The sequence below is a fragment of the Canis lupus genome, chromosome 25 (assembly GCF_003254725.2).
Source record: "Canis lupus dingo isolate Sandy chromosome 25, ASM325472v2, whole genome shotgun sequence".
In the NCBI taxonomy this organism is placed as follows: Eukaryota; Metazoa; Chordata; class Mammalia; order Carnivora; family Canidae; genus Canis; species Canis lupus.
This window is the reverse complement of record NC_064267.1, coordinates 3,711,019-3,737,436: the sequence shown is the minus strand read 5'-3', so window position 1 is coordinate 3,737,436 and position 26,418 is coordinate 3,711,019. Positions and strand designations below refer to the sequence as shown.

General features: G+C 39.8%; 1 protein-coding gene across 17 annotated transcripts in view; it reads right to left on the bottom strand.

Annotated features, from left to right (window-relative positions):
- SMAD9 (SMAD family member 9) overlaps positions 1–20,485 on the bottom strand; it is a 75,711-nt gene extending 55,226 nt beyond the window's left edge. For 4 of the 17 annotated variants that reach the window (XM_049101267.1, XM_049101265.1, XM_049101268.1 and 1 more), the window contains exons 1-3: positions 18,252–18,662; positions 9,848–10,055; positions 2,817–2,903 (exon numbers count right to left, since the gene is read on the bottom strand). The gene's annotated coding sequence lies outside the window, so the exon portion shown is untranslated. The other 13 variants (XM_049101270.1, XM_049101272.1, XM_049101269.1 and 10 more) reach the window with 10 other exon arrangements.
- Between the last annotated feature and the right edge of the window lie 5,933 nt (positions 20,486–26,418).

Here is a 26,418-nt window from a genome sequence, read left to right as displayed (position 1 = left end):
CAATTAAAGAAAAAATAATAGAAAGACAAATTTTTCAGAGTATTGAGGAGGAGGGAAACTTCCCAACTCATATTATAAGACCAGCAGATCGACGTGGATGGAACTGGAGGGTATTATGCTGAGTGAAATAAGTCAATCGGAGAAGGACAAACATTATATGGTCTCATTCATTTGGGGACTATAAATAATAGTGAAAGGGAATAGAGGGGAAGGGAGAAAAAATGGGTAGGAAATATCAGAAAGGGAGACAAAACATGGAAGACTCCTAACTCTGGGAAATGAACTAGGGGTGGTGGAAGGGGAGGAGGGCAGGGGGTGGAGGTGACTGGGTGGCAGGCACTTGACGGGATGAGCACTGGGTGTTATTCTGTATGTTGGCAAATTGAACAACAATAAAAAATAAATTTATTATTAAAAAAAAAAGTAAGACCAGCAGAATCCTGAAACAAAATCTGATTAGGATATCACAGGAAAACACAAATATTACTCAGGAACACAGATGTAAATATCCTTAACAAAACATAAGCAAATCACATCCAGCAGTATTAAAAAGTCTAATACCTCATGACCAATTAGTATCTAACAGAGAAATGCAAGATTGGCATTACATTTGAAAATAAATCAATATGCTTCACCACATAAACAGAATAAAGGAAATATGCCACATTATCATCTTATTTTTAAAAGACATATTTATTTGAGAGAGAGTACGTGTGCACAAAGCGGGGAGGCGTAGACTGAGAGGGAGAGAAAAATGCAAGCTGACACCTGCTGAGCACAGAGCCCAACGTGGTGTGCGTGTGTGTGTACGTGTAATCATACATAATACAACAATTAGTTCATCAATTCAACCATTAGTTACTCTGAATTGTTTTTACTTTTGGACTATTATAAATAGTGCTGCTATGAACATTTACATTCAAGTATTTGTTTGAACCCCTCTTTTCAATTCTTTTGGGTATAAACCTAGGAGAATTGCTGGATCATATGGTAATATTACAGTTAACATTTTGAGAAACTGTCAAGCTATATAGAAAATAGCAGCTCAACCATTTTACATTCCCAATAGAAATTCATGTGTTCCAACTTCTCCACATCCTCATCAATACTTGTTATTTTCCATTTTTTTGTGTATTACAGCCACGCTAGTAGGTACGAAGTGGTATTTCATTCTGTTTTGATTTCCATTTCCCTAATGATTAATGGAGTTGAGCATCTTTTCACATGCTTATTGGCCATTTGTATATCTTCTTTGGAGAAATGTCTGCTCAAGTCCTTTTCTCATTTTATTTTATTTTTTATTTTTTTCAAACAGGGCTTGAACTCACAACCCTGAGATCAAGACTTGAGCTGAAAGCAAGAGTCAGATGCTGGGACACCTAGGTGGCTCAGTTGGTTGAGTGTCCGCCTTCAGCTCAGGGCATGATCCTAGAGTCCTGAGATAACATCCCAGGATCAAATCCCAGGACTGAGTCCCAGGACCACGTCCCACATCGGGCTCCCTGCAGGGAGTCTGCTTCTCCCTCTGCCTATGTCTCTGCCTCTCTCTGTGTCCCTTATGAATAAATAAATAAGATCTTAAAAAAAAAAAGTCAGATGCTTAACTAAGCCACTCGGGGTCCCCTCTTTACCCATTTTTAAATTGTATTTTTTATGTTGCATTCTACGAGGTTTTTTTTTTTTCAATATATTCTGGATTTATAGATACTGAGATAGATGATTTGCAAATATTTACCCCTTTCTGTATACTGCCTTTTTGCTCTCATGATAATGCTCCTTTACATGTAAAATTTTAATTCTGATGATGTCCAATTTATTTACTTTTTCTTCTGTTACTCATGCTTTAGTATCATATTTAAGCATCCACTGCCAAATCCAAGGTTATGAAGATCTATCCCTATGTTTTCTTCAAATAATGTTATGGTTTCAGTTCTTAAATTTAGATCATTGATCATTTTCATTTAATGTCTGTATATAGTGTATATAGTGTTTGTATAGGGGTCCAACTTCATTGTTTTGCATGTGGCTATCCAGTTGTCCCAGCACCATTTGTTGGAGACTATTCTTTCCCTAATGAATGGTTTTAAGACCTATGTCAAAAATCTACTGAGCACAAATGCTTTGGTTTATTTCCAGACTTTCAATTCTATTCCAATGATCTCTATGTCTATCCTTTGCAAATTCCACAGTTTTGATTACTATACCTTTCTAGGATGTTCCAAACTGGGAAGTGTGAGCCCTCCAACTCTGTTCTCCCTTTTCAAGATTGGTTTGCATTTTACTTCTTTTTATTGTTTATTGTCTCTTTTTCCTCCCCACAATATAGACTCTATTAGGATGTGAATTTTTTGTCCACTGCTGCACACAGAATAGAGCCTAGTATATAGTAGGTGTTCAATATTTGCTAAATGAATGAATGGGTTCTTGAGAAGATAAGAGTCATTTAGAGCTCCCAGAGAAGAATGGAGGTGGGAGGAGGAGAAGAAAGGGAAGGAGAGGAAAGAAGAGAAAACCATGGTTGAGCAATTCCTGTCAAAGAAGAGTTGAAATGGCAGGAAGGAGCGGCGATATAAGGCCTGAGGCCCCAGCACCAAGGGACCTTTCACAACCATACTGGCAGGAAGGCATAAGCAGCAGTAGCCACTCTGGTGTGTAAGTCAGTCTTTGGCAATTCAAATGTGCTACAACTAAAATTCATGTAGTTACTATCAGGTTGAACACTTTATATTAGTCAAAAACAAAACATCAGATAAATTAAACAATAACTACAAGTTGTTTTCTGTGAACTGAAAGGGCAAACAGCTTTTGCATCTTACCTCAAGGGTCTCCACAGCTTTCAGTATATGTAAATAATTATTCTTGATAAGTTAATGTAATTTTACAATCGGATCACACAACATTCCCTGCAATGTAAAAGTACCATACTGACCATTAAAAAAAATTCTGAACAAAATCTTAAATAAATACATCTATCACATTTAGTCAAATTAAATAACTGGGTAGTGTCATTAGCAAGTCTGAACACTACTGTACTAATGGGACCAAAGCCAGTGAAGAAATAGCAGAGCTAGAGTACATGTAGAGCAGTTTATAATAAATGCATTGGCAAATTTTCTTTGGTGTTCATTATTTTCTTTTTCAATTTTCCAAATTTCAAAAATGTAGATCATTAAGGAAGAATGAAGAGATCACTCCTGTCAAATATATATTATATAAACTTCCAATGAATAATTGTATTTTTCTTACATAATAGCAAAATTGCTACCATGAGATTAAACAATATATTGCTACTCCACAAATACAGCCATATGGTTCCATATGTTTCTAGGTTCCATTACAGTACACTTACCAGTTAATAAAGAAACTGCTAACCACAGGATGCAAATATGCCTCTTATTTAACTTTTTCAAAATCAATGAAGTGTTACTGATATAATTTGGCAGAATCTGACTTATTACAGGATTTAGATATGCATCTTCTTATCCTCTTGGCACTGATGATGATTTAACACAGTATGTGAAATATATAAACTAGCACTAAAACTGCACAGCTCTGGGATTTGCCAGGTGCTAATTGCTCTACTCAAGCCTCAGGGAAAATGCACAATTGCCCTGGGCAGTCATCCTAGGTTTAATTATGGTCTGGGAGTTCTATTCCTTGGACAAAGGTGACAGCCTGGAGAGAGCTTTGTCTCAACTTGGTCTTCATCTCAGCAACTACAAAAAAGACCACAGGCAGTTCACCACTTCCCCTGCAAATTCCACTCCAGCGAGCAAAACTGTTATTTATCCTTCAAATTCAGCTCAGGTAACATAGGCCTCTGTGACTTCCCCAGGTGGAATTCTCTTCTCAGTCAATACCTTATGCACATTACTATTTTCACTTTTGGATCATAATTTATTTGTTCATAGATCTCTCTTCTTTTAGATGACGAAGTCTTTAAGAACTTGACCATCTCGTTCATCTCTGCAGCTCCAGTACTTTGCATAAGATTGGCACTTAATAAATATTTATTACTAATTACATTAAATGACTATGTCACCTAGTGCTGGTGCCTGGGAAATAGTCGATGCTTAATAAATTTTAACTATCAGATATTTTCTTCCTCTCCTCTACTCAAAATTTCACTTTTTTCTCCCCTTATCCCCAGTCTGCTGTTAGAACTCAGCTCAGGCTCTCATCACCTTAGACCAGTGTGGTTCTCAATGAGGGATGACTTTGCTGCCACTTTTTTTGGAGATATTTTTGGCCGCCACAAGTGGGATGAAGGGAATATTTGGTATTTGGTGCATAGAGGCCAGAGACGTTGTTAAACATCCTATAACTCAGAGAACAGTGCCCATTACAAAGAATTATCCTGTCCCCACTGCCAGTTGCTGAGGCACTCCTTCTAGACTTTAACTTCTTGAAATTGACTCCTGGTCATTTCCCTCTAGCCCTATTCTTTCTCTCCTCTAATCTATCCTTCCTAAAATCTCCTTTGATTGAGATATAACTGACATAAAGCATTATATTTGTTTCAGACGTATGACATAATAACTCAGTATTTACATGTAGTACCAAATGATCACCACAATAAGTCTAGTTGACATCCATCACCATCTTTTTCTTGTGATGTAAACTTTTAAGATCTACTCTCTTGGCAAGATTCAAATGTACAATGCAGCATTATTATTATTACCTATCTCACTATTCCATTCCATTCTTGGTTTGTCTATTTTATAACTGGAAGTTTGTACGTTTGGTTCCCCCTTCACCCATTTTGCCCACACCACATCCCCAGCCTCTGGAAACCACCTATCTATTCTGTAAATATCTATGAGTTTGTTTTTTTTTTTTTTTTTTTTAAGATTCTACGTGTAAGTGAGACTAAAAATAAAAATATTTATCATCCTTTTCCTGTTCAAAAGGTCTTACACTTTTTTTTTAAATGTCTTTGGTTTTTGGCTTAGTTGCTGATGGATTTTCAACGCTATCAGTATGTCAAAAGTGGAACTGGAACCAAGTCTTAAAAATTCCTATTCCTAATTTGGGTGCTTTACAACTCTCATGAAAACTTTTAAACGAGAAGTACACAGAGGGGAAAAAACAGACTCTAAGGGATGGCAGCTAATTTTTCTTCAGTGATCCAAATTTCTAAACCTTGTACAAAGGCCAAATGTCCCTTCAAATTTCATTTGCAGTTTAAATTCTGTGTCACTGAAAGTTACATCACACACTGAACTGCTATCTCTTATGCTGGCTAACTATCCCCTAATCTAACCATGGTTTTGCTCAAAATTAATGTGATCTAAGACTGGTGGGCTTTAAAAACAAAGAATTTTTAAAAAATATGTGATTCCATTTATATGACCACATTATATGAAATTCCACAGAATTATTTTTTTCCCACATAATTAATTCTTAAACATGAAAAATCACATACAGAAGTAGATGGAAAATATATACACAAAATTTTTTTAGAAATTTTCCATTAAAAATAACACTCCATGTAAATCAATAGCAGATCAGGGATTCATATCCTGAATATATAAAGAACACCTATAACTCAGCAACCAACCAACAAACAATTCAAAAGTGGACAAAGCACATAAACAGACATTTCTCCAAAGAAGATATATAAATGGTCAACAATAGGATTGCATGATAACATCATAACATCAAGAGTCATTAGGGAAATGCAAATGCAAACCACTATGAGATACCACTTCACAATCATTAGGATTGCTCTTGTCAACAAAACAGAAACTTACAAGTGTTGGCAAAGATATGGAAAAATGACAACTTTGTGCACTGAATATAAAATGGCTTAGCCACTGTGGCAAACAGTTTGGCAGCTTCTCAAAAATTAAATGTCGGATTACCAAATGACCCTAACTGTACTCCTAGATACACACACAAAGGAACTGAAAACAGGTACGCAGATACCATATACCAATACTCCCATTAGTATTATTCACAACAGCCAAAAGGAGAAAAACCACCTAAGTTCCATCAAGAAGTGACTAGATAAACAAAATGTGGTATGTATGCACAATGCAATATTATTCAGCCTTAAAAAGGAAGAAAATTCTGATACAGGCTATCTAATAATAAAACTTGATGATGTTATATTAATTAAGTTAGCTAGGCACAAAAAAGCAAATTTTGTTTGATTCCACTTATATGAGGTAGCTAGGATAGGCAAATTTTGTAAAGATAGAAAGTAGAACAGAGGTTAACAGGACTTGGGAGAAAGGAGAATGGGGAATTCTGTTTAATGGAGACAGATTTAGAACTTGGGAGGGTGAAAAAGTTCTGGAGAAGGGTGGTAGTGATAGCTCACAATAATGTGATGAATTTAATGCTACTAAACTGCACACCTATGGTAAAAATGGTAAATTTAATGTATTTTTACCACAATAAAGAAAAATTTTACTCTAAATGTTATAATAATTTGCTTTATCACTACCTTGAAGGGATTTTACAAATAGTCTCCCTCTACCAAGATTTGAGGTTTTGTTTTTTTTTTAAAGTCTAACTTTGAGATGGAAAATGTCATTGGTACATGGAAGCCTTGGAAGAAATTAGAATCCCTGATAACATAAAATGCAAGGAAATCATACACATCCCAGGCCCTATTATATAGGATAATCTCCTTCCAAAAGCCCATACTCATTGAAGGACAGGCATAGTTTCATGTAATACCTGGCACTCTCTGCCTGCCTTTCAGATCCTTTCTTCCACTTAATGTTGATACTCATAAACATATCAATTTTCTATGATGGTCATAGCTTAGGAGAGAAAAGAAGTACTATTTTAAAAATCCCATTTGCTTCTACATAAAGAAAAAGGGAAAAATATGGAACAATGTCCAGAAAGATTATTTTTTCAAATGAGATCTATTTTCTATCCCAGAACCAACCAATAGCAATTTTACATACTGTCAGTCAATGTTATTGAGCTTTATTTTCCTGGAATCAGTTATTTTTATAATATGAACTATAAAATTCCTTCAGTCAAAGCAAATAATTATATTCAATATCCATAGATTCAAGGACTGTGAGCATTCTGAAAAAAAGCAGAAATATAAATCTTTTCATGCTTACACATCTGATATTCATTTAGTTATTAAAGATTTTATTTATTTGAAAGAGAGAGAGCTTGGGGGGGATGGGAGGAGGGGTGCAGGGAGAGGCAGAGGGAGAAGCAGACTATACTCATCAGGGAGGCTGAGGCGGGGGCTTGATCTCAGGACACTGACATCATGGCTTGAGCTAAAATTAGGAGTTGAATGCTTAACCAACTGAGCCACCTAGGTGCCCCACATTTGATACTTAAAGTTGTATTAAAATCTACTAATATTCCAAAATCCATATGCCTTCAAATCCATTAGAAGGTCTACAGATTTATGGGATGCCTGGGTGGCTCAGTGGTTGAGCGTCTGCATTCAGCCCAGGGCCTTATCCTGGAGACCAGGAATCGAGTCCCACATTAGGCTCCCTGCATGGAGCCTGCTTCTCCCTCTGCCTGTATCTTTGCCTCCTCTTTCAGTGTCTCTCATGAATAAATAAATAAATCTTAAAAAAAAAAAGATTCGCTCTAAAAAAAATAATAATAATAGGCAGCCTTGCGCTCATAACATGAGGTGCTGAGGTTAACTGATGTCGTTGGCATTTATTCTTTTTTTTTTTAAAGATTTATTTATTTATTTATTTACTTATTTATTCATGATAGACACAGAGAGAGACAGGCAGAGATACAGGCAGAGGGAGAAGCAGGCTCCATGCAGGGAGCCCGATGCGGGACTCGATCCCGGAACTCCAGGATTGCGCCGTGGGCCAAAGGCATGCGCCAAACCACTGAGCCACCCAGGGATCCCTGGCATTTATTCTTAGTAAGCCACTGGGAAAGTCTTGACTTACATTCACTTAAATCCCTGGGAAATGGTTCTCTTGACAACTTGTCTAGTTTGATTTTTCAGCTAGAATGTCAGTGTTGATTGGACATTATTTCTTAGGTTTCAGTGAGGATTTAGAATTATTTTTAAAAATAAAGAGCTGAGATAAATTTTTAATTTTTTTTATTTATTTATGATAGTCAGAGAGAGAGAGAGAGAGAGAAGCAGAGACATAGGCAGAGGGAGAAGCAGGCTCCATGCACCGGGAGCCCGACGTGGGATTCGATCCCGGATCTCCAGGATCACGCCCTGGGCCAAAGGCAGGCGCCAAACCGCTGCGCCACCCAGGGATCCCCTGAGATAAATTTTTTATTGTTGCTCAGTATCACTTCTTTTGGAGACAGAATTATTATTCTCTTGCCTGTTTGATATTTTGTTTATGCCAAATGTAGTGAAAGGGAAGAACAGGCAATAGAGCAACAAAGAGCGTTTCTAACAAACATGCCTAATAATTTGGGCCATTTTTAAGGTAGATTCAGAATATTATACATGTTTTTCCATGTATATTGTGAATATTAAGAGCACGATTGAAAATGTTAAGGATAAGTAACTCATAAAACTGTTGTAAGAGAATGTCAACACCATCTTGGGAAGATTACAGCATAAGTTTCTAGCATTTCCCACTATATTCTTCACATTATCAAGATATGCTTGGAGATGTTATACACCACCCCACAAGTGTGCTATTTTAATATTCTAGTTATCTCCACCCCACAAGTGTGGTATTTTAATATTCTAGTTTAGTATATGTGCTGCCAAAGTGAGCACAATATTCTAGTTTAAAATGGCCCATAATGTAAGCAGTGCCTCCACAAACAAGAGGCAACATGATATATTGAATATTTGGAGGAAGAAAACTTGAGTCTGAATGCTAGAACCATCTCTGAGTGTGACCTTTAAGTAATTAACCACTTTGGTCCTGTTTCCTCTTCTGAAAAACTGAAACAAAAATCATCACTTTTCATACTGAGAGGAAATGTGCAAAAGCAGTTTGAAAACTGTACACTAATATAAAGATACTATTTTTCATTATTAACAAGTAGTTCTATTCCTTATTCCCCCTGTACACCTCATCGTACAAGTAAAAGGTGCCGAAAAAGAAGAAAAAAGAAGGAAAAAGTAAAACAATCTCAGAAAAAGAGCAGAGGCAAAAAAAAGGAAAAAAAAGGGGGGGATAATTGTTGATATAAAAGGAAAAACAGTATGTCAACTATCTCAACATATTAGCATCACATTAGAAATCAAAATTATGACATCATTTTCTTCCTACTCAGCATGCAATGCTACTCTTCACCCAGCAGAGCTGGTGGACAGATATTTCAGAGGCCATAAAACATACTTTCTATATGATTCCAGGACCAGTCAGAAAGAAGGAGAAGGCTGAGAAGATAAACAGACCCCGACAGAAATGAGGTGGTCACTGTGTAAAATTCGACTATCCAGCAGTTCCATCTGTAGGAAACCTAATTGTGAACAAGCCACAAGCAAGAAAGGGTTCTACCTGCCAAAACAGGTGTTACCAAGTCTGTACAGAAAAGATCACATGGAAGCCTTGGAAGAAATTAGAATCCCTGATAACATAAAATGCAAGGAAATCATACACATATGGACCTATTTGCAACTATTTTGGGCTACGTTTAAAAAAGCATGCTTTTACAATTTCCAAGTTTACAGCATATCAGAGCAGCACACTGGGAGAAAGATGAGGAGATGCTAGTAGGGGGCACAGGACAGCAAAGGGTAACCAAAAAGGGGAGCTGTATCCCAAGTAAAGGGACCCAAACAAGCCAAACCAAACCAAGCAAACAAACTACTAAAAAACAGCAGGTCTCAAAGGCACAAGAATTTGAAGTCCCTGCTTCTGGGAGGACAGGACCAGCCCTTCCTTCCAGCTCTAGACTTCCTTACCATGCAGTTTGTAAACGGAGTTCTTCAGGATTCTGGAGACAGTGGAGAGACTCGGTGAGATGCAGCAACCAGAGAACAGCCGAACGGAGCTGGGCACCAGCGGGGTGGCGGATAGATTAGACTCTAGCTCTCTGCAGATGCCACCTTCCACCCAAGCAGCTCGTCTTCATTCAGCTTTACTTAATGTGGCCCCTTGGATGAAAGGGCCCTGTTGGTTTAAAAATAAATTTTTTTCATTAAAATTTGACCACTACTAACCCTCACACTCCAGGATCCTTAAATGCAATTGGTTCCAATGTAGCAATGGAATCTGTGCCAGGAGTTGAGGAGAGGGAGGCATGGGTGGGTAGAGCAGAGAGGACTTTTAGCGCAGTAGGAACTATTCTGTATGCTACTACAGTGGTTGATTCTATCATCTGCACATTACACATTTGTGCAAATCCATAGAATGTACAACACCTATGGACTTTGAGTGATAATGATGGGCCAGGGTAGGTTTATCAGTTGTAACAAATTAACTACTCTAGGCAAGGTTGGGGGGGCAGGAAGTATATGGGAACTCTCTGTACTTTTCACTCAATTTTTTCTGTGAATCTAAAACTGCTCTAAAAAAAAAGGTTTACTTTTTTTATTTTTTAAAGAGAAAAAAATGTAACCTATGGAACCTGTAAGCTTTCTTAAACCAGGTTTTCTTCCTGCGTTCCATATTTTCTGTTAACACCACTCTGCATCCACTTGCTCAAGCTAGAAAGAGAAAAATCCCATGGAAATTTTATTCCTCTTCTTCCTCAATCACACATTCGATAGGTCATTAAATCCTGTGGATGGACCCTCCCACATATTTCATTGCTATGCCTAATCCCAGGCATCCCTAATGAGTCTGCTCCTCACAGGCAGCTGTGCCCTACTGAGCCTCCCCTTATCCACCCCTGTCCCCCAAAGAAAGTACCCCCTTTGGGGCCACTAATGCCCTGTCATTCCAAGTCCAGAGCAGATCCTGTCATGCTTTTTAGGGACACACCTTTCTGTGAGACTGAAGCAGAATGGGACATTAACTCTTTGCCGGGGATAAGATGAAAAATATTTTATTTGTGCATTAAAATGTTTGTTATCATAAAAAATCACACACACAAATTTGTCACCAAATTTCTCTTTTTTAAAGATTTTTATTTTCTTTTAGTTTTGTCTCCAAGTTTCTTTTCTTTCTTTTTTTTTTTTTTTTTAAAGATTTTATTTTCTTTGAACTAATCTCTGTATTCAGTGTGAGGCCCAAACTCACAACCCCCGAGACCAAGAGTTGCATGCTCTGCCGACTAAACCAGCCAGGCAACACCCTCCCCTCATCTCCAGATTTTTACTATGGGCATGCATTTATATATTTTACATGAAAAAAAAAGGAAACAAAAAAACAAAAACAGTATCCTGGGTAAGATTTAATGCTTTAGCATCACTTTCAAACTGGGATCTTCACAATCTTTCTCCTCAGATTACATTCCCAGTCTCATCAATCCTCACTCCTTTTGTACTTCACAGCCTCCCCTCTGCCCTGAGACCTGTGTGCAGCTACATCCTGGAAACCTTCCCCGCAGCCCAAGGCAGTAGCATTAATCAGCTCTCCACAGCTCCTCTGGCTTCCACAGCACCTACCATATACGTTCAGGAGAGCACAATGACACTTGGCTTCCTTACATTGGTTATTTGTTTTCCCCAGAGACACACTCAGCTCCTTACGAAAGCCACAGGCCACGCCACAGAGTGGTCTGAATTGCCTAACACTATGTCTGGCATGCAATAAATGTTGGATGAATGAAGGTAAAATCCAGTTTCATCAATAACGTTCACTACTGTATTATTAAGCCCTATATAATTAGGCTACCTTTTGACCTACAGCCCATCGCTTTGCTGATGTAGTATAACAAATCCCTTTGACAAGTAGAAGCATATAATGCACTCCCTCCTTCCTGTGCATTTAGCAATCTTTCTACTTACAGCATTGTTATATAGAACACTAACCTGTATATGAATACCTGCAAAGTGCTAAATAGCTATAAATAATATTTAAAATTTTTAAAAAATGGTGTGTGGGTAACTTCTAAAGTTTTACTGATGTGTGTGTATTGTGGGAGGTTGAATTTCCTGGCCAAGGGCTGCTTGAGTGGTGGTGATTATAAACTGATGGAGGAGAATCACTCATAACTGTGTTATGAATCACTGTTTAGGGAAGTTCAGCTTTTTATTTATTTTTTTTAATTTTTATTTATTTATGATAGTCACAGAGAGAGAGAGAGAGGCAGAGACACAGGCAGAGGGAGAAGCAGGCTCCATGCACTGGGAGCCCGATGTGGGATTCGATCCGGGTCTCCAGGATCGTGCCCTGGGCCAAAGACAGGCGCCAAACTGCTGCGCCACCCAGGGATCCCAGTTCAGCTTTTTAATTGTCAAAAGCATTCGTGAAGCAGTGGAGATGGTGTGTCAACCACCATCTCACCAACTTCCCTAGGTGTTGATGTGGCCATTTAGAAGCACCATGCCACTTCAATCTTTCTTCAATCTCTTTTTTAAATTTAAATTCAATTAGCCAACATATAGTAACATCATTAGTTTTAGATGTAGAGTTCAGTGATTTAGCAGTTGCATAGAACACCTAGGGCCTGTTACATCACGTGCCCTCCTTAATCTAACCATCTGTCTTCGATCTCTTTCAAACTCACCTTTGATGATGTGATTCTCCTGTTCAAATCCTTTAGTATTTCTCTTTGGACCACAGGCTAAAATTTAAGTTTTCTCTTGCCTACAGATTTAAAATCCAAGCTCCTTATCCTTTCCTCTGCCTTATCCTACAAAACACCAAAGTATCTTAGGGAAGAAACAGGATGGTGGTTGAAGGGAGAAACTAAATGTAACAAGTATCAATGATGAGCCAGACACCAATGCCAGGTACTGGTATTTTAAGATAAGACACAGTCCCGTCCCTCTCTGATATCACAGTCTACAGGGGAGACAGAAATCTAAACACATTATTGCCAGACAGGTGATAGATTATTATAACTGATATTAAAATGGTCAGGGGTGGTTTTTTTGTGGGGGGAGCCATGCACACTCACTCTTGAACCAGTAGAAGGTAAGGGGAAAAACCAGAGAAGCAAAGGCTCTCCTCTTGACAGACACAGTAGTACAATTTTAGGCCCAGGGACGTCTTCAGCATCCTTCAGTTCTAAACAAGGATTTACTGCAGGAACCTTTATTCCGATTTTGTATTTCACTTTTATTTAGAGCCCTAAGCTCCAAATGGGACTATTGTAATTATCCTTGTCAAGGGTGACTCAAAACTCACATGCAGTAAAAATGGAATTCTAACCAGGAAAAATACAGAGAAATCCAAACAGATTACTTTTTTTTGCATAAATAACATTGGATACATATTCTGATATTTGCTTTCCTGACCTCTCTTTCTAATTAGGCTATGAAATCCCGGAGATCAAGATTTTGTTTCCTTTGGTACTTTATTTTGTTATATGGTCCTTAAAGTTTGGGGCCTCATAGGCAGTGTAAGTATAATAGGCACAGAATAAACAATTATTGAATGAGTGACCTATATAAGACCTCCAAATTTGTAAGTCTTACTTTCTAGCACAATTACTACATGCACAAAATCACATTTTAAAACCCCAAACGTAATCCAGACAATATTTTGAAAAAAATTAAAAATGTGTATTTGCAATCAACTTAGATCAATGACAACAGAAAAGAAGTGCCACTCTTTGAAATAACACCTAGGCACCGACCTGCCATTATTTGCAAACACTGCCAACACCTAATGACTGCTTTGTGTAAAACAACCAACAAGCTCTAAGGGAAGCATTTATGAACACAAGGGTTCTCTTTGACAAACACCTGATCTAACTCTTGCTCCTAAAAATGAAATTCTACTACCACCAAGAAATAGGGAAAGAATGATATAAATGCATCAACAAGTGAAAGAAAACCACAGAAGAACTAAAATCTTTTTTAGCTTTAACACATTTTCTCATCTTCCACATTCACAGGCTTCTAATAGTCATTCACATCATTAATCACAGCCATTAATCATAACTGTAACAATAATCACTCATATTATTAATCATAACCATTAATCACTGGCAGTACCACTTTATGAGCCAGTTGTGCCAATTTTTTTTTAAAGATTTTATTTATTTATTCTTGAGAGACACAGAGAGAGAGGCAGAGATGCAAGCAGAGGGAGAAGCAGGCTCCATGCAGGGAGCCCGACGTGGGACTCGATCCCGGGTCTCCAGGATCACACCCCAGGCCAAAGGCAGCGCTAAACCGCTGGGCCACCAGGGCTGCCCCAGTTGTGCCAATTTCTGGGTAGTCATTTGGAAACTGGAATTCATTTTCCCAGAAAAACAGTGTCCTGAGGGCTGATATATTCCCCGGCCAGGCCACTGAGGTCCTCTGAGCTCCTGATACAGGCAGCTTCTAATACTGCTAACACCAGCCCAAATAAGCAATGTAAGCGTTTGGCACAGGTAAGCTTGCCCAAGCTAAGGTGTCTCGAACCCTCGCAACTGCCCCAATGCACAAAGTTTTCAATGAACTCTTCCTCCTTCCTACTCCAGCCAAACTCCAGTTCCCTCCTGTGTGATTCCCAGCAAAGACAAAGAACAATATGGATCAATGAATTTATAATGAAGCATAAACAGAAGTCAAATATTCTACCATGAGATGGGAAACTCCGTTAGAATCTGTGAATCCTTTTCCGAGTTATTTTCTAAAGTGTGTGGCTCCCAAGTCGGTTAAATTTAGATACAAGAATTCAGAAAGTAACTCCCAGCACTTCAGTTGAACTTTTCCATCCATCAAACTCTCCCGGAAAAAACAAAATCTGCAAATCTGATCTTAGAGCCTCCACAGCCCACAAGTACTTAGGACAAATCCTTCTAGGCTTCTGATCAATTGTCCCAAACTACAGTTCTGGATCTATCTCTCACCCTACCCATGTCGCAATTTCTGCATGTCATCAAGTCAAATCAAATCAAATCATAGTCATACACACTACCAAAGCAAATCTCCGTGTGATCAGCTTCCGAGCAATTTAAGAGATTAGAAATGAAAAATTTTAGGCCACGTGGAAGATGATATTCCTGGAGTTAAAGCGGGTTGGGATAAAGTGGACTCATGGCCCACTCCAGCAGAGGAAGCACTCTCAGGATCAGTGAGTGAATCTAAGCTGTTGCTACTTACAGAGTGTTTATACTTCCACTTCTCCCAAAGCCTCTCTCTAGGTTGTTTCAGAAGGAATCTCCAGTGTCAACACGTCTGGGTGGCTCCCAAAGCACACGTACACTTTACAGATAATTTGTCTAATGGTAGAAAACTAGAGTTTTCTCCAGTTCACTGGAGTTCTGGGATGAATGCTCATCCCTAGTAATCTCAGTGTTTATAAACCAAAGACTGCTTTGCACTAAACCCATTTCATGACTGAGGAATCCATGCTTTCCATTTAGAGTCCTTCAAAATTAAATTTGAAAAGGGGAAAAGAAAGTGTTCAAATATTAAATTTCCCCAAGAGGCAATTCATATACCAAAGCAATTCCACCAATGATATTATGTAATCAGAATACAGAGACAGAAAAAATCTGATATTTAGTATTTCCCCCCCCAGAAAGAGAATCAAAATTGTCTTTACAGGAAAAATCAGAACTTTGTAGGACTTCCTTACATTTATTTTATGGGTTAAATTTTTATCTTTGAATTAAATATGAGTTAGAACATGAAGGGGAAGAACCAAAATCTTTTATGTGTTTATGTTTTTAAGATTTTATTTACTTGAGAGATGGAGCACGAGAGAGAGACAGAGACAGAGAGACAGAGAGAGAGAAAGAAAATGAGCAGGGGGGAGGAGCAAAGGAAGAGGGAGAAGCAGTCCCCCCTCCAGTGAGCGGAGAGCCCCTTACAACACAAAGGGCTCAGTCCCAGTACCTCAGGATCTGACCTGAGCCAAAGGCAGACACTTAATCAACTGACCCACCCAGGAGCCCCCTTTTCAGTGTTTATGACTTCTTAAATGATAACAAAGCTCTACACACACATTTATAATTCATTTCTTACTATTTCTGCATTTCATTTTAAGTTTTGAATTTAAATTTTATGTCAGAGTCTCTTTGATTCTTAGAAAACTGGTTTTGAGTTGATCATACTTCCCAATTAAAACTGTAAAATTCAATGTATTATAGAGGCATGATATTTATACACAAATTATATTTTTACATTATACTATCTCTATTAATTATGAGTCACTTAACAGAATATGACGCATTTTAAGAAATGATTTAGTATTGTTTGGTAACACAATGAGCAAGGCACAGAGGGAGATTCAGCTCTCTGAAAAGGCTGATAAGAAGACCCTTTATACATCCAACCTGACCAAAACACCTCATCTCAGTAGCAGTCTTTTTTTCTTTTGTGAGCATAGTTTGAAATATATACACTAAAAACAGTATCAATTTTTATCTGGCTGGGGTGGGGGAGAGGGATCAGCATATCATGTTAGCAATTTTCGGTGGAATCACATTAGAGTTTCATTGTGGTAGCCGTATCACATTAAAATCTGTTTTTTTTTTTCTAAATGCTTTCCATTGTGTATTTAGTGAATCTGATATGGAAAATTGCTAATGCAATAAGAGTATCATATAAGCTTTCCTGACTGTAATGCTCAGCCACAATATTCAGGAGAAGACGTTCAACTAGACTGGAGGCATTTCAGAGCTAGCTCTCCACAGTCTCTGAACAAAGACCTCAGCTTAAGTTCAACATTGGCTTCTGGAAAGATGGGCTGCTGAGACCTACTGTATGGGGGAAACTCTTTTACAGATTTTATTTCTGGAAAAACCATGGGTTCAGTGAAAGATGTGTCATTTAATTAATATTTATTGACTGAGCACTAGGCTGGACACTGCGATTGGCATTACAGAAATGAAAAAGATAGATGAAACATGGTCCCTTCCTTCACAGATCTTGAAAGCACTGACTGATGAGAAGAAATAAATGAGCACATGAGTAACTTAAGATGAGATGTGGCAAGAGTGGAAGATACAAAGAGCCATAGCAGCTGAAAGGAGAACACACCAAAGCCAGGGTCATCAGAAAAAGTTCTGTGAAGGCAGCACCTGGACAGGGCCATAGAATGTGAGGAAGACACAGATAATCTAAGGATCTAATGCTAGGTTGGGAAGCAGGGGATGGCATTCTAGGCCTTAGCATGAGTAAAGATGCAGAGAAAAGGAAGCCTGGGCATGTGTAGGAAACTATAATTCATTATTTTAATGACAGCATAAAATATGGAAGGAGTGGGAAGATAAATCCGGAAAAGTTGTCTGGGGTCAGCCTGAGGCTGCCACCAAAGGAGAGTAGTGCAGAGTGTTTGGGATGGTTTGGGGTGGAAGTGACACGATGCAGTCCACTGGCAAGATTAACACCCAGCTTTCACGGGTATGATGGCTTTTAATGCTAACAGATCTTGTGAAATCTTAACAACTTTAGTTAGCACACGTTTCTTGAGACACAATTTACAGGAATATTTATTTTAAAAAGTTAGTTTATTGCCAAGGGGTAATTGTTTATTTTTTGTTATGGGACTACTCATAACATGGACCTTCACCAGCTTAACAGAAAAAAATCTCTATAAAGCATGCTCAAACTATTAGAACTACTTATGAATTTACCGTTTGCTTTTTTTTTTTTTTTGCTTTAGAATAACTTTTCAACTCACTAGCAACAGTAACCAAGGAAATATAAATCCAACAGCCTAGAATTACAACTATTTGAAGAGATTCATGCTTTCAATGTACTGCTATATTTATTCTTTTATTCTGGAAGCTTCTCTGTTTCTGAATTCCCCTCCAAATGTTAGAAGCAATAAACAAAATCTGCACTCAGGTTTAAAATGTAATTAGTATGTTTTGCAAATTAAAAAAAAAAAAAAGATCTTAATTTTCCATAACCTTTACTTTCCCTTAAAGCAAAGTACAGTCTGCGGGTAAGTACTATTTCTGACTTACTAAAGGCGAATATGATGAAATTGCTGTTTTATTTATTGCAAAAGGAATGTGAGATATAAACTAGTTAGTTGCCTAAGTGCCATAGTGACCACTCCTGAAACATCAGCTCTCCCAATCTGGCAAAGGAAACTGAACTCTCATTAATCGGAATTAAACTATCCACAACACCTAAAACGAATATTTCAATCTTTATGAAATAATTTCTCGACAGATTTCTTTTCTCCTTCAACTGGCCACATGGACAGAAAGGATAAACAAATTTGCCTGCTGTTTATTACTGATAGATATCCTTGGCAAGGTTTCGTTAAAAACAACAACAACAACAAAGCTCTTCTTTCTCATACCATGTCTTGAGCAATCAGGGATGTAGTAGTTGACATCTGTGAACATTCTCTGATTAGCCATTAACTGAAGATATAGAAATAAGAGAAAAATATTTTAGAGGGAGAAAAGTCATATAGTTCATGCTGACGTTAAGACACTGATGATGATATCTCACAAAGATGTGAGAATCATAAAGTTCTTAGGCGTTTAACCTAAAATTTGCTTATACCTTTGATCTTCAGTAAACACTGTACTGATAAAAATGAGTTTGTTCAGATTAAGAATATGTTGGCACTCTCTTAAACATAGCTTAAAACCACAGAGCTGAAGCATAAAACAACTGGGACAAAGATAGCCAGTCAAGCATAAAAATGGGAGTTGGTTGTGTCAGAATAGATTAAGAGGCTGAGGGCTGTCTGCTAAAGACAGTTGTCTTGCCATCAATGAAGGCAATTATTATCACTAAATGTTATTTTTCTGATATATTATTATTTTAAACTTTTGTCATATTACATTTAAAAATGCCCCTTATTTATAAACTATTACATCATTTTCTTATCTGCAGTGTCCGTCTTGGAAAACCACAAACTTGAAAACAGTCCAAAATCTTGTTCATGGTTTCCTACAAGCATAGAAAGATTCACTTATTGAATTTGGAGTTAGGAGAATGTATTTGGGTTTTACTTTTACTTCCTTTTTAAACATAGATCGCTATTTTAAAATATAAACATCCCATGGCATTCCCTCACACCGACAGGACTCCTGAGGCAGAAGATAGATTTGGAGCGTGAACATTTCACTCACTCAGAGGGATGCCCCAAAAGCTCTGCTTAGTAATGGCCAAGGAGGTGGCACTATTAAATGCCTTATGACTTTACAGTTATCCTTATGTATCCTTACAGTTATTCCTGCAAAAACCACACTTGCAAAAGATCATCCGAGAAATTCGGCAAACCACTGAAATGCACTTGTAAACTGGATCCATTAAAAGCAGCCCACAGCATCTTGCGCGTGTGCATCCCGCTGTTAACTACCGGGTAGATCATTCACAAGCAATTTTATTCTGAAACTAGATTTGCATTCTTTGCAGGCTCTTTCTCAGGAGTGCCCCTCCCAACCCAGAAACGAGTCAACGCAGTATTTCTAAATTATCGTCTGAAATTTCCACTGTCAAGGGTGGGAGGAGGAAGGAATAGGAAGGGAAGAGGGTCGGCGATTAGCCACCCGTGAAAGTGTTTTCCCCTCGCGCTCCTCCCTGCGCTCACAAGGCTGGCGTCAGGGAGTCTCCCGTCTGTCCCCCGCCTCGCCCCCTCCTCTCCCCGCGGCGGGCACCGAATGGGGGCGGAGGAAGGGAACCTCGCAGCTCCCCACACGATCCAAGCGCCGGCCCGAGACACTCCAACAACATTCCGGACTTTTTTTTTCTTCCCGCTTCGCGTGTCTCAAAGGTAAGCAGAGCAAGAGAGCCCAGGACACGGAGGCCAGCGAGGCCGGCTGAGTCACAGTCACCGCCCCCACTCCGGTTGCTCCACTGCCCCCCGCTCTTGCTGAGCTCCGAGTCTGGGCGTCCACGGCGCCTGTCCCCGGCGCCCGTCCCCGGCGCCCGTCCCCGGCGCTCGACCGCCGCGCGGTGCCCGGCCCGGCCGCCCGGGGCCAGCGCGCATCCCTGCCCCCGCCCCGGCCCCACGCCCCCGCCCCCGCCCCCCCGCCGCGGGACGAGCATCTGCCGCAGGTCCCAGGTGCCCGCGGCCCGGGCGCGCCGCCAAGGCTCCGAGCTGCCCCCTGCGGCCCCACCCGGCCCCACCCGGCCCCACACAGGCTCCACCGAGAACCGCGGGGATGCAGAGTACAAAGAACCGAGTCACACACCGAAGGGCCTCGAGACTTCCCCGGGGAACGACGCAGCCGCACACGCGCGCACACACGCGCGCACACACGCACACACACACCACAAGCGCGCGCTCGCCCGGAGCGGGCCGGGAGGGCATCGCTTACCTGTCCCCGCGGTGCCACTGCTCCCTCCCCCACCCTAGGCCTGGCTGCCCCCCGCCCCCGCCGTGGGTCCCCAGCCGCCCGCTCCGAGCGCCGCGCACTCACTGCGAGGCTGCGCGCGCCCAGCGGCTGCAGGGCCCGGCGGCGGCGGCGGCGGCGGCGGCGGCGGCGGGGACCGAGACAGCGGCTGCGGCGGCGGCGGCCCCAGCCGGCGTCAGTCAGACTGGAGCCGCGAAGCCTCATCGCCCGTATTAGTGCGCCGACCTGGAAAGCGGCCAGCAGCCCTGCGCACGGGCCCGCCCCGCCTGCCGCCGCGCGCCCCGCCGCCGCCCCGGGAGCCCGCGAGGCGGGGGGAGCGCGGCCTGCCCCGCGGCCACGTGCGCGGAAACTTGCTGCGGCGGCGCTCGGCGCGGCCCCGCGCTGCCCCCCCCCCCCCGCCCCGGCCCCGGCCCCGGCCCCTGCGGGACCCCGGGCTAGCCTCGGCGGCTGATGGAGGCCCCGGCCGCCCCGCCTCTCGCCGCCCCGCCAGTCCCGAGATGTCTTGTGTCCGCCTGGAGCCTGGGGCCGGGAGGGCCGTTGCCAGAACTGGAGGCACAGAACAGCAGATCGCGGTGGACCTCCCTCCCCCAGCAGCCACCCTTTCTGACACGTGCCGGGCCCCGACGGTTACCGTTACCTGCCGTGCGTTCCTTACCCGCTTTTCACGCTAAAGGGATCACTGCCCCCATCCGCAGCACCAAGCAACTGGTTTTGCACCGGCACGGGCAGAAGAAAACCTAATCACTGTAAGTGGTTAGTGGTGGTAAAAACTAGTCATGTAGTTATGTGGATTCTCATTTCTTTATGTATATTTATTTGCTTAACACCCTAGCATATGATATATAATATTATTTAATAAAGATACACCCTGTGGGCGCTGAGCAACGTTAATGCACCAGCTTCTTGCCTCAGGGCCTGGCTACGCCCTAGGCAGCTTGCTCTTTGAGGTCACTGTGGACTCCGGGAACCTACTCAATACATTTAGGAAAAGCCCTCAACATACTGATGTTCCCCATCAGCCAGTAGCCCTTCACGGAAAACATAGCATTGAGCATCAAGAGGACAGTATTCCTTTTGCTCCTATGTATAGAAAAATCATACCTCCAAAAGGCCCTGATGCCTGAAATGTAAATGCAAGGCTTCCAATTTAACTGCTTTTTCTACTTCTGAAAGCACTGTGCTTTCTTGCCCTGGCAGATGCCATTTTTGCATTATCATACTGTTGTGATTGACCAATGACCTTGTATGAAAAGGCATTTGTGTTTGAACCTTAAACTCGAATTTAATTAAGTCCTACACCTGACCCATTTACCTCTATCTCTGCTCCAGGTCGGGTGTTAGGATTGAAACTGCTATGGGTGTGAAACACCAGGAAACGTTTGGACTGCTAAATGCTCCAGATAGGGCTTGATGTGCACTTTATGACAAGTAAACTGATTAGGTCCTCAGAATTAATACCTTGTGGCTCACAAGGTTGATTTTGTTTTGTTTTTAATGTTATTGAGAAAAGAAATGGCCAGTCACTATTTCAGCTTCCGTATGTGCATTAGATGATGTAGAGGACACAATGCAGAGCAAGAAATTATAACCTCTGCAATGCTGGCTCATGCTTCTGGCATGGAATCTTTTTAAGTTCACAGAATTCTCTTGGCTCTTGGCAGGACTTGGATTTGCAGATTCTTTGTGTGTTGTCTGTTTGTTTGCTTTTTTTTTTTTTTTTTTTTTCTGTACGTTATCATTTACATACCAAGAAATTTTGGCACCTAAAAGTTAGCTTGTCACTTATGCAGTTCCTATCATTTACTCCTGAAACCTAGTATAGAAAGTTCATCCATTGTATACAAGAACAATAAGATCTGGTAAGCTCCAAGGAGAAAAGACCCACTCCTGGAAAGAAGGCCCAGTGTTGACACTCCATTTTTCAGAAGCTAACTATCCTTGTGATAAGAAATCCAGACCCTGCTGATTTTTTTTCCTCTTGATTTCTTGATTAGCTGCAATGTTACACTTGTTAGAAATTTTACCAAACAACTATGTAATGAGAATCATATGAGGGGTGAGACTCAGTCACAGGTTGTGATTTGGTGGAACCTTCAATAAAATTTTGGTGCAAGACCTGAAAATCACAGTGAAACTAAGCTCTCCCTTTTCTGAATTGCAAGGACTTGGTGCAGCATGAGCAACTATAGCCTAGAGAACAGTATTAGGAGGTGTGTCCTTACCCATGAGAGAGTATCTGTCCTTTTCACTTGTTATATATGCTCAACATAGGACATGATTATGATAAAGGCTGTAGTCATCCATACATACAAAGATTCTGCTCTGTGCATCTGCTGTACCTGATGTTTGTTCTAGCATTATAATCGTTTCACTCAGAACCACAACTACGAATTGTTGCCTACACATCCCTTTCACTTCTAGTTTCTTTCATATATTTCATCTGTAGTTCTGCCCTAACTTGGCCCTTTTTCTGACTCCCTCTTGAACTTTTCTTCAAGCCATCATTCAGTCATTAACCAGTATTAAACCCTTTCCTGAGCACAGGTGCCTGGGCAAGTCACGTGGACACAGAGCACTGGTCTTAAGGAAACTAGGTCTCATTAGGAAAGACACGTATCAATGATTATCATACAACTTCAGTGTGTCACTTAGGGGTGAAGGCACAAGGGAGGTGTCAGGGAATCGCCACAGAAGCAAAATTCAGCTACATCCTTGGGAAGTGAATATGAATGACCACTGTCTCATAGCCAGAGAACCCCTCCCATACTCACAGTCTGGGTAGATGCAACCCTGTGGGTGCCAGCTTTGTAGCAGAGTGCAGCTGCATTTTAGCCCCCTTGGCCAGGAGCTCTGATGGAGGCACGCAATGCAAAGGCAGTCCAGAATGCCTACTATGTGCAGAATACTTGAGGTTTTTATGTATGAAAACCTGAGTTCCTAAGAAAACTGTCAAACTAGTTGGATAAATAGGAAAAGTAATGTTATTAAGTCAAACGAGATCGGGCACGTTCAGGTTGGTATGGCCGTAGACAAAATAACATTATTAGATAAGAATATCACCAAATAAGCATTCTGGGATTGCAACGAGGGAGTCATAAAGCATCTTGATTTGGTGGTAAAGAGTGAAAGCTAGTTCTTATTGTGAGATTCTCCCTGCCAGGACCAGGTTAGGCTTTATGCACATCATCTTGTTTCACCCGCATGATGTCTTGGGATGGGAATTATCCTGTTTTGCAGTTGAGACATCTGAGGCATAACCAAATGTCCCCAAGTAACTGACTCAGAACTCAAACTCCAGTCTGCCCGACTCCAAAGCCCAGACGTTTAACCTGTGACTACACCTCACTGTCTTCCTGGAACTTGAAGTTGAATTGAAAAGTGAGCAGATACGATATGGGTGCAAGTTAATATTGGAACTAATCAGATTCATCCATTCAATTCAATTGTTGCTTAGTAACATATTATTTAGTGACTAGGTAAGACTGAAAAATTTTTGTCTTCTTAACCATTTTAAGTATACAGTTAAGTAAAGTATATTCACGTTGTTGTACAAGAGATCTTTATAACTTTTCATTTTGTGGATTTGGTGTTCCACAGTCATAGCCATTAAACACTAAATCCCCTCCCTAACCCTTGCCAACCACTTTTCTACATCCTATGATTTTGACTATTTCAAATACTTCATATAAGTGGTATATTATTGTACTTGTCTTTCTGTGATTGACTTATTCACTTAGCATTACGTCCTCCAGGTTCATCTACATTGTAGGATTTCCTTCTTTTTTAAGGCTTCATAATATTCCGTTGTATGTATATACCACATCTTCTTTACCCAGTTCATCAGTCAGTGGACATTTGGGTTGCTTCCACCTGTTGGGTAATGTGAATAACGCTGCAGTGAACATGGGTGTGCAAATACCTCTTTGAGATCCTGTTTTGAATTATTTTGGGTGTATACCCAGAAGTGGGGCTGCTGGATCATATGATAATTCTGAGTTTAATCATTGATGACCATTTTACATTCCCACCAATAATATACACAGGTGTTTCAATTTCTCTGCATCCTTACAAGCACTTGTTATTTTCTTTTAATAGTGGTCATTCTGATGAGTGTGACAGGATATCTTATTGTGGTTTTGATTCGTCTTACTCTTAATTTTACTAATGTTGAATATCTTTTCATATGTTTGCTGGCCATTTGTATATTTTCTTTGGCGAATTGTCTATTCAAGTCTTTTGCCCATTTTTTAATAAGGCTATTTGGGCTTTTTTGATGGGTTGTGAGAGTTCCTTATATAGTCTAGATGTTAATCCTTTATCAGATATGTGATTTGCAAATATTTTCTCCCTTTCTGTAGGTTGCCTTTGCACTCTTTTGATTATTTCCTTTGATGACAGAAACTTTAAAGTTTGATGTAGACATATTTTCTGTTTTGCTTTTGTTGTCTGTACTTTCAGTGTCCATATGTTCACTGCTAGTATATATAAATAAATTGTTAATAAATGTTTATCTTATATCCTGTGACCTTGCTGAACTCACTTATTAGTTGTAGGATGCTATTTTTAAAGATTCTCTGGAGTGTTTTTATATAAACAATTGATCATATAATCTACAAATATACACAGTTTTATTTCCTACTTTCTCACTTACATTCCTTTTTCTTGCCTTATTGCATTGACTAGAACTTTCAGCATTATATTTAATAAGAGTGGTGAAAGGGCATCCTTGCCTTGTCCCTGACCTTAGAGCAAAGTATTAATTTTTTCCCTATTACATTTAATGTTATCTGTAGATGCAGATTCACTTTATCAAGTTGTGGAAGTTCCCTTCTAGTCCTGTTTTTCTGAGAGTTTTTATCATGAATGGATGTCAAACTTTCCATTTTTTTCTGAAATAATTGACAAATATTTTTTCTTTTTTATCCCATTAACATGATGTATTATATTATTTTTTTCTTAAGATTTATTTATTTATTTATTCATGAGAGATATATAGAGAGAGGCAGAGACATAGGCAGAGGGAGAAGCAGGCTCCCTGCAGGAAACCGGATTCGGGACTTGATCCCAGCACCCTGGGATCACGTCCTGAGCTGAAGGCAGACACTCAACCACTGAGCCACCCAGATGCTCCTATATTGATTAATTTTCAAATATTGATCCATCCTTGCATCCTATAATAAGGCACACTTGATCATAGAGCGTAATTATTTTTACATACAAAGTAATTTTGTTAATGTCTTATTAAGGATTTTTGTGTCTATATTCAAGAAGAATACTGTTCTGTAGGGGTTTTTTTTTTTTTTTGCATTTTCTTTGTCTGGTTTTGATATCAAGGTAATCTTTCATGAAATGAATTGGGAAGTGTTTCCCTCTTTTCTATTTTCTAGACCAAAGTATGTAGACTTGGTGTTAATTTTTTAATGTTTGGTAGAATTTTCTAGTGAAAATATAGTAGTCTAAAGATTTTTCTTAAAAAAAAAAAAAAAAAAAAAAAAAAAAAAAAAAAAAAAAATAAAGATTTTTCTTTTAAATTTCATATCCAATTCCTTTTAGTGTGGGGCTATAACTAATCAAATGATCTGTTTCATTGGTGCATTATATTATGTGTTTTTCCAAGGAAGTGGTCTGTTTTATCTTAGTTGCCAAATTTATGTGTATGGAGTTGTTTGTAGTATTCTCTTATTATCTTTTTGATGTCTGTAGGGTCACTACAGCATTATATTTAATAAGAGCGGTATCTCATTAAATAATTATTAAATATCAAATATTATTCAATTAAATGTTAAATATTAATAGTGATATTAAAGTATAACCACAGTGATACTTTCTCTTTCACTCCTGATACTCATAGCTGTGTCTTCTCTCTGTTTCTGTCATTCTTAACAGTGACTTGCCAATTTTATTGATCCTTTCAGAGAAGATCTTTGTTTCGTTGATATTCTCTATTTTTTTTTCTGTTTTCAATTCCATTGATTTTTGATCTTTATTCTTTCCTTCCTTCTGCTTACTATGTTTTGTTTTTTGTTTTTTGTTTCTGCTTTTATATTAGGTTGTTGAGGTGGGAACTTAGATTATCAGTTTGAGACTTTCCCTCTTTCCTAATGTATTCATTGAATGCTTTAAATTTATCTCTTAGCACTTCTTTGCCTGTGTCTC